The sequence below is a fragment of the Bombus pascuorum genome, chromosome 16, assembly GCF_905332965.1.
Source record: "Bombus pascuorum chromosome 16, iyBomPasc1.1, whole genome shotgun sequence".
Classification (NCBI taxonomy): domain Eukaryota; kingdom Metazoa; phylum Arthropoda; class Insecta; order Hymenoptera; family Apidae; genus Bombus; species Bombus pascuorum.
The window spans coordinates 4885709-4897905 of record NC_083503.1 but is presented as its reverse complement, the minus strand read 5'-3'; the positions used below and the strand labels follow the sequence as shown (position 1 = coordinate 4897905).

The window sequence follows — 12197 nt, the reverse complement described above, 5'->3', positions numbered from 1 at the left end:
GCGTCGCTCAAATTGCAGGGTATTGATTTGTATTTGCAACGTATCGATGTCGGCTTTATATCGGTTAAAATTGTGAGTTACTCTTGGAGCTGTTTCTAATATTTTCTCTAATATTGGAACGTCTTTTCCTTCGAAGCTGTATATACTATTCTTAAATTTGGTTTCGTAAGAGATATTTTTATGTGATCCTCCTATTTTCATAATATTATGGACGTATGTGATTATGCACCTGGTTTTACTGCTAATTACACTTGGTTGTCTAATTTCTAGGATTTTATGTGTCTTACATGATACGTCCATTTGTACATTTTTCATAGGAATAATAAAATAACTGTTTTCTGTCTGCAAAGGTACGAATGTCAGTCCTTCCAATTTAATCGATTCTCGATTTTCAACGTGCTGAGCTACCGATCTACTCCATCTTTCTCCAAAGTCTTCAAAATTTTAAATAATTATTCTGTGATTTTGTCTATCTCTCATGTTGCTCTCTGTCCGTTCGCTTGGTAAATGAGTGTCTCTGAGAAATCTCTCAGAGCTGGACGAAATATTGCTTCACATGACAAGTAGTAAAAGAGGGCACTCACCTCCAATAATCTTAATCAACGAGTCAGCCGAGGATTGATGTGTAGAATTTGCCAATATCATAATATTGGCGATCCTCTTACGAGGATTAAATAAAAGTTATCAAAATATCGAACGACATTACATCTATATTTTTTACTGAATGTGCTATGAATATGATATTCGAATTTGAGTATTATATGTATTATATGGCAGTTCGAAAATGTTTCCGTAAATAACGATAAATACATAAAATTCGTTGAAATTGTGCAAGAATCAAATACGGAGGGCAGTATACGTTGCACATACGTTTTTTTGAAATTCACAATAAACAATGAATTTGAGTAAAGTGTGTTAGGCAAAAGTACCGATACGCGACGGTACTACGTAGCCATGCTATATTATGTGTCGTGGTTTTACGGTTTTTGTGTTTATTTTTTTTTTTTATTTTTATTTTTTGGACTTAAGCCGCTTGGGAACGGAGCTTTTGTGTATTCTTGTTTGTGTTGTATTTTTGTCCTGAAACTTGGCTGCAAAACAGGACTCTTCGGTACGTTGTACATACAAGAAACGAGGAATGGCAACTCTTTCGAAGAACGCTTACTGATAGATCGCGAACTGCTAACTTCAGCTATTAACTTTAAGTCTAAGTTTTATCATTTATAAATTTTATACGATTCGTGTATGGAATTTAAAAAATAGAAAGAATTATTTTAGATAAATTTCTGCTTTTTATTTTTTCTCTTCGATTTCTTCAAAAGAATATAAGTTTTTACGACCGTTCGCGGAGAGACGCGTCAGTGAGAGGCGTAAATTCTCGCTACGATTCGGGTAATCGACGCCGCGAATTAGTCGTTCCTCTATTTCGATTAAGGCAATAGAGGTAGTTCAAATGAGTTTGACATTGAATTAACAGGGTTAATATAAACTTGTATACTTAAAAATATTTAATATTAGAATCAACACGTCACAAGTTATTTAGCGATAAATACAATTCGTTTGTTACAGGAATTGGACTCGACTTCAGGATATCTCTCGATGTATTTGTTAGACTAAGCGACTTTAATTTTATTCGTCAGAACCTCTCGAGGCATTCCGTTTGAATCCTCAAATGATACTGATCGCCCTTCGATTTTTTTCTTTGTCTTCTCTGGGAAACGACCCCCACTACGCTCGGGTCATGCCACCGTTCGCGCCTATGATCATGTCACGTAAAATAAAAAAGAGAAATCGAAGATGAAAAATAAAAGATAAAAATAAAGAAATAAAAATAGAGAATTTATTTCTTAACACTTGGTTTACACTAACTACAATTTACTTCTGAACTCCAGCCGCGACTTTTCAAGACTGAAGTTCTTACAACTTGACTTTCGGCGGAATCCGATTCTTTTTCTTTGTCATTCCTCAATGTCCCCACTATCCATGCGTTTGTTAGGTGTTCTCGAACATTGGGCGAAAGGACCGTTGGGATATTGAGGGTTCATTAGGCACCTCGCTTCGGCGACATACATTGTCGCTGAGTGCCGCCACATCTTTATTTCCGTCATCGGCCCATCGGTTCCGAAACGCGGCCTGGTCTCTGATGTGGATTGAGATGTGCTTGTGTTACAATCACGTACGTGGTATTCTTTGTGTAGATGAAATAACGGACCGAAGACGAATCGACGGTTCCAGAACTCGTTGCTCGATGACAACTATGCGCTTATCGTTACATTGTATGTTTTTCGTCGGCAGATAAGAGGATATGTCTGCGACGCTGGAGGACCGCGAGCGACGGTTGGAAATATGATCTCTACTGAGCCTCGTGGCGTAACAAAAATCTCAAAGAAATCGTTGGTCACAAATTATCGCTTCTCCCAGAGAAAATGTTAAAACTGTAATCCTTACACTGGTTTTATTCATAATGTGTCTACTTTTTGCAGGCAAATACAGGAAAAGTAGAATCTATTGATACAGTTTAATACCCAGTTATCATCCAAACAGATGAATCCATCATTATCTGTTGCATATCTCTCTTTCCACTTTGTTTTTTTTTTTGTATTTTTCCTTTGTTTTTTTTCTTGCTTTTAATTTAATACAAAATAAATATTTCATTCTATTTGATAGAAAATAAGTGTCAACTTAAGGATATTAGTGTGAATCAAAAGATATGAATGGTAAGCATAGTTTTTACGTTCTGGAGGCTAAAATAAACTATTTATATAAATATTTCTTTTATATACGGAAAATAATGTTCTTTTTCAAGTATTATACAAATATTTCTTGTATATTTGAAAAAAATATTTTCTCCCAAACATGAAATACATATACCTTGAATATTGGAAGAAAGTATTTGTATGTATATTTAAACAGGAAAAGATTGAGTCTATTTTTAACGTTTAGGGTCACGTGCTGATAAATGTTGAAATAACACGTGTTAATAAGGGAAGGAAGATAAAATTGTAGTTTTCATGGTTTGAAGAAAAAGTGGAGTAGCACTAAAAGACTAAGAAAAAGAAATGATTAATCCGAGAACATAAAGATTCAGAAAGAAAGTGAGAAAAAAGGCAGTTCGAAAGCAAGTTGAAACTATTCAGAGAAATAAGAGGCTAGAGTGATAAACGATCAACGTAAAGACGATAAGAGGAAACGACAGATCGATACGATAATACGAGAAAAATTAATAAGATACGGAAAGATAAAACGGTGCCACCTACCGGGTGAAAAGAGAACATATTCAGATGATAACGATGGTAAGTCAGACAGACAAATAGGTAGACATAAACATAAGCAAGATAAGAAAAGATAAAGTACCTTTTACATCTTTGTGGCCCGATGTGGTTGTCATACCGACTTAGAAATTTGACATTTGTTTCAGCGTCCTCTACTTTTAAACGACGTTAATTCCATAAAATACTTATTAAAGAAGAATCAATGGGAGCCAACATCATTCATGCGTACTTCCAGAGAGAGGAGATATTTGATCAGCAGTTGTATTTTTCGAGTACTTTAGTACTATTAGAGAAGAAATGAGAACGTTCAAGCTTATGGTTATGGTTGTTCCCGGACTAGTACCGCACAATGCGACTTATTTTGTTTTTTATTTCCTTTGCGAGTTTGCTTAGGTGTTTTTTGTTTTCTTTTGTTCTATGTTTTTGCCATTTTGCTTTCGCTTATCTTTTTTCTCTGGTTTTTTCGAGGATGTCTGGTGGAATTAGTTTTGTTTGTCTAATGGTTGATTCAGGTATAGTGGTTGCCGGTGCTGCTTCTTGTATAGTTTCTGTAAGTGTTGTTACTGCTTGTTCGATGTGTTCGGGCGTTTTCAATGGGATGTTGCAGTTGATTTTGCTCTCGACTATTTCTTTGACTGTTTGCCATTTGGTGGATTTATTGCATAATGTCTTTGAGTTATAATAAAGTATTGGCTTGTTTCTGTATGTAATTATTATGGGTGTATGGTCGGAGCGAAACTCGAGGCTGGGAACTATATTTATTTTATTTTCGTTTAGTTCCTTTGTGACTGCAGAATCGAGTAGGTCAGGGATTTTGCTCAGGTCTGTCGGCCAGTATGTCGGTCTTCCTGTGGATAATATATTGAGAGTGTTTTTCCAGGGTTCTGCCTCGAGGTGTAGTGATTCTTGATCCCCATGTTGTGTGCTTTGAGTTGTAGTCTCCTGCTGCGATAAACTTGTCGCCTAATTGTTGGAAGTATTCTTCCCACATTTGTGTTGTAATTTTGTGTAATGTTGTAATTGTTTTGTGTTGTAATCTATATTTTCGTATGTACGTACTATTAGTTTATACATATTTCAAGTTTTATTCAATAAAAATTATTAAGATAACAATTACATACAAAATACGATCAATCGTCCGTAGCGTTCAAATGTACCGGCACTTTTCGTGACACAAAATCTAAACAGCGCGATCACGCTGCTTGGTACTCAAACGGTTAAAGAAATAACGATACGTCTAACATGCGCGTATTTCCGATATCGACGATACCGCGCTCTGTAACTTGTTTCCCGACGAATTAATCTTGAATAACAGATTTACGAGGGAGAGTGACGACTCAATGCGTGAAGAACAATTGACGAAGTTAAAACTCGAAAACAAAATATCGAAGAATAAACGAGGAGAAAGTTTCGAATTGTCTTCGACGATCAAGACGAAATTTACGAATACTTACTGCGGACGATTATGCAATACGAAGCAACCAAAGCGAATGCCACGACGCGATGTACGATTGAACGAATGCGACTAAATTATCGTACGACGATACGAATGATTAACGATACGTTCGTCCGCGAACGCGTATCGATGCCGCTCGCATTTGAAAGACTCGCACGAGGCGGTTTACTAATCGTTTGCTCATTAAAATGATACTGACCTTCGCGTATGCGTGGAAATACTGTTCACAACTGAAGATTTCGCACAGCACTGTCCACTGATCGTTCCGCCTGATGGAACGACTCTGTCTCCACTAACGCTTGCAGCCATGTCCACGAATACTTGAAGATATTCAAGATTTTACCTGCACGATCGCTTGAAGAGCACTGAAAGATCGAAACGGTTCTTTAATCCACTTTTAGCTATTCGAAGACACGGAAACTGACTCACTACTGTTACATGTTCACGATTGAACTACTCGAACGAGACTGCCGATACCGTTGTTAGACTCGAGCGAGCTCAACACGCCTCGAGTTAGACCCAAAATAACGACCCAAAATGGAGGACCCCAAATACACACGCTGATTGGTTTTCAAGAAAGTAGTCAAACGGCATATTCGCCCGCAGGATGGCGCTTACTGCGTGAATATGCTCCAAGCAAAAGATACTTGGATGAATGCGAGGCTTCGATGCTATTGTGTAAGGGTGGCGCGCTCCACCGCTCGGACCGTTACAATCCGTCAATTATCCTTACAAGAAACTCATAGCATAGGAAATTAAAAATACTGTTACGAATGTTGAAGGGAAGCGTTTTAGCTATTGGAATACCATTCCAAAATAGCGCCTTGACTGCGAAAACGAGCTAGAACGAGCAACAACGAGATAAAAGCTACGTATCATCCAAAATAAACAATCTAAAATACAACTATTCTTACGATAAAAGGGAAGATGGACAAACAATATAAAAAAATGTCTAAAAAGACTCAGCTGGCATATTCCCACTGACAAATCAAATTTTTAGGTTACATGAACCTAACTCTATCCCTTCTTTCAAACTGCCTCCAGAGAACGCTCCCCTCCTTCAAGAAGCAGGTATAGCGATACAGAATATCAATAAAGACATTGGGTCTAGATATTTCATAATATGTAAACCAACGGAAAAACTATACGTTATCGGCAATCAATTTTCCCACACACAACGAACTTATGGGTCGAGGATAATTAAACAGAATTATTATCTCCGAAACAAATAAACTGAAAAATAAAATAGAGCGAGACATATCGCTAAATAAGACAATCTTCATATTCTGTAATGAAAACACCTCTGACAACCCCAAACAACCAGACAATAAACTAAATAAACTATTTTACAAATTATAACCAACTAAAAATCATTTTCTCTAAATTAAACGGTAAAAAATCATCCGGTTTTGACGACCATTTCCCGAACATTTCTCTCAAACGCTTACCCAACAGAATAAAATATTACACAGTTTAATAATTTTAACAGCCATCACAAAAGAAAAAAGAAATAAAGACCGCTTCTCACCCTCAAACCTGCGATATATAAGTCCCCTACCCAACATAAGCGGAATATTCGAAATAGTCATAAATAACCTCCTAGTCTCCTTTTGCACAAAGATAACGTAACCCTAAAAAATAAATTGGGCTTCGTTAACAATCAAACTTATAATAATCTATACTCTAAGCATCAAGAAATTGCAAAGTTTTGGTATTACGCGACCATTACCATACATTATGTCATTCTCATTTGTGCACACACTTTAGTTCTATTTTTTCGAACATCAAAGACTGATAAAAAAAAAAAACTGGTTATTTTAGCCAACGATCATACCGCGATGAGTGCACTCGTTCTCGTCAAGAGTAAGCAAAGGCAAAATCTACTGCGTAAATTGCAAAAACTTCGAGTATCCATAGCTCAGCGAAAAGATTAACAAATCTAAAAAACCAAAAAAACCAACGGATCGTCCAAATAAGCCGCAAATACGTCCCTGAACTAAAGTTCTCGGACATAGTAAAACAAGGAACTATTCCAAACCAGGCCACCGAAAACTCGCCGCAAATAATAAACACGTTCCCACGTTTAAATCAAAACCCTAACCCAACCGCAAACATACCCCTACTAAACGTAATAAACGTCATCGAAGACTTCAAAAAAAAGTATACTTAAAGCATTAAATGACCAACAAACCCCCAATTAAACGAAATAAAATAATCACTAGAAACTCACGAAGAAAGGATCGACGCCACTGTCACGTAATTTTAAATGATAGAGGATTACTTCAGTAAACGGCTGGGTTTATTAGTAGCACAGTTAGATTTTCTTCGTACAGAAGGATTACAAGAACTGTCCGGACCCGTCTCGTACTATTTAGGAGGAAAGCTCGGTGTGGGTGTTCCCTTTTGAACTAAGAACGCGGATTCGTTGTTCACGTTTTTCGGTAGAAAAGTGAGGGTAACGATCCGCGATGCCTATTGGTTATAGCCAATGTTAATAAATAAAATACGAGGAGAAAGCCTCCTGCAGATGTGGCTCATGGGTGTCCTTGTCCCTGGGAAAAATCAGCTATTTCGCTGGGCACATCTGCTTTCTCCGTAATTAGCAAGAGCGTGCAACAAACCCAAGGACCGTTCAAAGGACCATCCATAAACCGAAAATACTTATATGAATAGAAGTTAAGCTAAAAAGATTCGGTTTATGGTGGTTCCTTGGGTTTATCCCGGGTCAGTGTAAGGATGGGTAGGCCTTGGCGCCCAGACCTCCAGGAACCTCGCAAGGACCATCGCATCTGGCGAACACGTGCCAGGCAGAAACTCAGTCCGTGACACCACCTTCGGCACTATCGATAGCATAAACAACGAAACGAACAACCAAAACCCATTCAACTATCAATTACAGCAAAGAACGGATCAATTAAAAGTAACACAGTTGAAAGTAATTTCAGTAAATGTCAATTCGATAATTTCAAACCAAAAAAGATACACTATGCTAACTCTAATAAATAAAGAAACCCCCGACATCGTAAACCCCTGTCTCAGAAACAAAATTGAACAAAAGACGCAAAGTACACTTCAAAAACTACTGCAAGATAAGACACGGCAGACCGAACGCCAGGTAAGGGGGAGGAATGGCAATCCTCATGAAAAACCCTCTGAAATTCAAAACAATTTTAAGCGACGAAATAACAAGTTTGAAAATCCTAGAAACGACGATCATAAAAATAAAAATAAGCAATAAGGAAAGCTTACTTATCACCGCAGCTTACGCAACCTGCGGAAACCAGAAAGAATTTAGCGACGATAATATGTAATGTAATAAATAATATTTAATTTAGAATTACAGCTCAATAAACGGAGCAACTATTATATAATAGCGGGCGAGCTTAATGCAAAACATATCAATCTGGAAAAACCAACTAAACAACGCGAGAGGTAACTTCATTAGAAATTGGCTAGACAATGAAAGCACACACTACAAAAGAAACCTTTACAGCTCCGAGCTATCCTCTGACCCAAAAGGATGCTCATACCTGGACATATGCCTAGCAGACGCGAAGACCTAGCAGAAGACTTGGTTTTCCAGAAAATCATTTATGAAGTTCCGTCCACTTGACACGCTATTCTTTTTAAGTATACGCGTATCTACATGACGGAACATCACAATCCATTATCTGGGAAACGAAGACAGGAAAAATATTATACATTTGAATACACATCTAAAAATACAATTTATCTTCGTACATACATGTACGTTTTCTTATATTTTTGTCTATTCAATAACATGAAATAACAAAACTGACTACCTCAGCCAACGCCCATACCGCGTTGAGAATACTCGTTCTCGTCCGATCACGAAAGTCAAGCAGCGCCGGGCACGGGTAGTACTTAGATGGGTGACCGCTTGGGAACTCCGTGTGGTGTTGGCTTTTTTACTTTTTTTAACACTTATCCAACAGAACGGGCATATCTCTCTGTGAAGAGAACATCGCTGAATGACCGAAGGGAGTGATCTCCCTTTTTGACTTTAGCAACGCGTTTTCTTTTTTGTTGTTATCGTTATTATCAGCTATTGTTTACCTGGAATTATTCCCAATTGATTGCAACTCTACTTCCGCTCTTATAAAGTACAATATGTAATAAAATACACCAATTTAGTGGTCATACAGTTAATTAAAAAGTTACACTATCAGTTATGACTAAATAAAGTTACAGTGCAACGATATCACACTGTAAAAAAATATTAAAATGCATTATGAATTTTTAACTTCACGTTCAAGTCGTGTCATTTATCTTTAGTCAAGTTTAATGTTTTTAATTTTACCTATATCTTTTTTATACTTTTAATACATACTTTTAATTTGGTATTTTGTATAAACAATATGTGAAATCGTTAAAAAAAATCATTACCGTAAAATGTAATTGACCAGTTGAATAATTTCTAGACTCCTTTATCTTTCAAGTATTAGTGAATATTAATCCTTGTTACTTGCAAAAATGCACGGTGAACAGTGTACTGGTTGGCTTGTGCGGGTGCGGTAGACAAAGAAGCGTATACCTCGCTCTGGTGCGCGCGGTTGACTAAGTGTTAATAAGCTATGATGGTATACACGAAGAAAGTATCTTTTTAGCATTAAACGATAGTCACCATACGTTGTTTCATTCTCTCATATGTACTTACTTATATATTGCTTTGTTTATATTTTTCGATAATGTTACATGTATTCAATATTCGCAATTAGAGAATGTACAAGTATTATACATACGTATGTCGTTTGAAAGAATGCAAAAATAGATGTGCCGAAAATTGTGACACAAACCGAAGAGCGATGATTCCCTGCGCGCGGTAAAAATGAAGTAGAAAATGTATAATGACATTTTCCGCTTTGTTTTCGTGAAAATCAATTATGAAATTCTCTTTACTCAACTTCTCAATCCATTTTCTTCAAAACGAAGCCAGGCAAGATTTTACATATCTTTTTTATCCTCCTACATAATTGTATGTCAATTTATATTGTAATATTCAATAACGAAAAGTGCTAAATAAATAATAAACTGATAAATGCTCACTATAAAAACAATCAAGGAAGTAAGAGAAGGAAAGAAGATAGACACAGTGAAAGGAACAACGAAAAGAAAAATACTATTGCTAAAATCGACCACGGACCTTCTTAGCTACACAATCCTGGTCTCCTTAAAGACGCAGAAACGTGACCCTCCGTCAGACCTGGCGAACAGAAACGAAAGGGCAGAAAGTAGTAAAGAAAGTAAAAGCATAGAAGAGAACACACCAGGAGACACAGCAGTGAGTTTCCAGTAACAAAAATGCCAACAAGAAATGGATTTGACGTGCTGCTATTACAATGGACCTCACTCTCGCAGGCAACATTCTCAAATAATAGATATAAAAGAACCCACAAGTTCAAACTGTACCTTGAAATTTCCTTTAATGTCTTTTAACGTCAATTTTGTCCCGTCGTACCTAAAATTCCATCAAATTATTATTTACGATAGCTGAGATTATGCTAACCTACTATAAAACTGTGAAAACATCTGTCTTTAACAGATATCTCATAACAAGAAAATAAAGAATATAGATAAAACTTTAGATGGAAATTAAGAGTGTATCGTATGATATTGAATGTTAAAACGTTATAAAGGTAATGGTAGATCTCAATTGATTGATCTCTTTAACATGTGTTTTTAAAGGAACGAATAAGTAGTAACTGCTTAGTTTACTTTGAATATGTCAATATGATAATTAAACTTGCCAAACCAAAGAATTGTGTAAGGACAAAGCTAATTGGTCCAACACGATGATTCATCTTTTTCTTCCAAGGTTGTTCTTTCTAAGAAAACCAGAGATGATAGCTATTACAGTCCAGCTTTTAAAAATTGTGATATAAGAATTAGTCGTTGCTAAAATGATTTTGGTTACGAGTAACCAATATTGACGACAGGAATTCCTTTTTGGTTATCGATAACCATTCTAGACGGCAGAAATCATATTTTAATTACCAATAATCATTACCAATGGCGAAAATCTTTTTGATTTCATTCGACGATATGAATAATGATAACAATAACAATAACACATATACAGTAAGTCTTACGAAATTACAATTGAAATGTTCTTATTCCAGTTGTTCTCTGATCCATGTTCAGTACTGCCTTTTTTATAAATAATTAGAGAACGCATCGATGGGAATACAAAAAAATATATAATCTCATTTAAAAAAATCCTGCTTACTAAACAGTGCTCAAAACATTGAAAGCTCGAAGAAAAATAATGTTCAAGTAAGAGAATCATCAAGGAGAAACATAATGTTGTATAATAAATATTGTATATTTTGAATACCATCCCAAACAGTTATTCGCATATATGCTGAATTGTACAAACCGTCGCCGATTTAAAAGGCACTATAAAATGTAAAGAATGTTGAGAATTTTCAAATGTACATGTGGCGTACAGCTACCTGGTTAGGAAATGATGTTACAATACTGTTTATTGTGCAGCAACGCAAAATGAAAGTTCTTCTTTATTTGATCCCGTTCAGTTGAGCAAATTTAATGATAAATTATATGTCCTTTTAAATGCTTATTTACGCGAAGAACGAGACTTGCTTACAGTCCGTGAAAGTAGCCGATAATATTACGAATAACCAGGCAATAAGTAAATATGATTGCAACAGCAAGCAGTAACACACCAACGGAATGCGATTCTTCTGATGATGAATTGACTGCTTTCTGTATTTTATCGCATAATTCGTCGATTTACGATCATCTTTCATACAGACACTTTTTCATTTTGATATTCAATATCTTGACTTATTATAATTCTCATACAATTCTAATTTTTTTTAATCACCTTTATATTACGTATTTCAACTGCTTTTACATGGTAATAAATATTTAATACGAAGCTGAATAATAATTGTTTACTAAGGCGGTTGAGTATGCTTGAACGCGATGTAGGTCGACTTTTGTTGTGGGGCTCCCTGCTACGCTCGTAACAGGCATATTAATTATAAATACGGATGCGTCGTGAGTTCAAATCCTCGCCCTGGTGGATATATTTGCACAAAGGGTGGAAAAAACTCGATATGACTCAAGAAGTATATGCAACGACACAACGTAAGTCTTTGCGTATTTAAGCACCAAGGGCCAACGGTCACTCACAAAAATGTGTTTAAACACAGCCACCCGACCATAGGTGGAGGTTTTAGCCGGTAAGAATCCGGCACTACCTTCGGCTACTGCAACCTGTGTTCAGAGCCCCTCCGCAGAGTGGTGAGAAGGTGTCTATGAAGATTTCCTCCACGTTAAAAAAAAAAAAAACTTTTCTGTAGTATGAAAGGAGAGATGTTTAGCACTTCCCTAGCTAAGGATGGAACACATTTCTTTTTTAGTTTATTTGGGTTTTTACAATTTGTCCTGAAGGACATTTGGTAAAGTATTATATCTTAATTATT

General features: G+C 36.2%; 1 non-coding gene and 1 pseudogene across 1 annotated transcript; both read left to right on the top strand.

Annotated features, from left to right (window-relative positions):
* Positions 1–8535: 8535 nt before the first annotated feature.
* On the top strand, positions 8536–8654 carry LOC132915396 (5S ribosomal RNA). The gene has a single exon (XR_009659849.1). It is a non-coding gene; the product is annotated as a 5S ribosomal RNA (ribosomal RNA).
* A 3414-nt stretch (positions 8655–12068) lies between these two features.
* LOC132915383 (U6atac minor spliceosomal RNA) lies at positions 12069–12131 on the top strand (annotated as a pseudogene).
* The last annotated feature ends 66 nt before the right edge of the window (positions 12132–12197 follow it).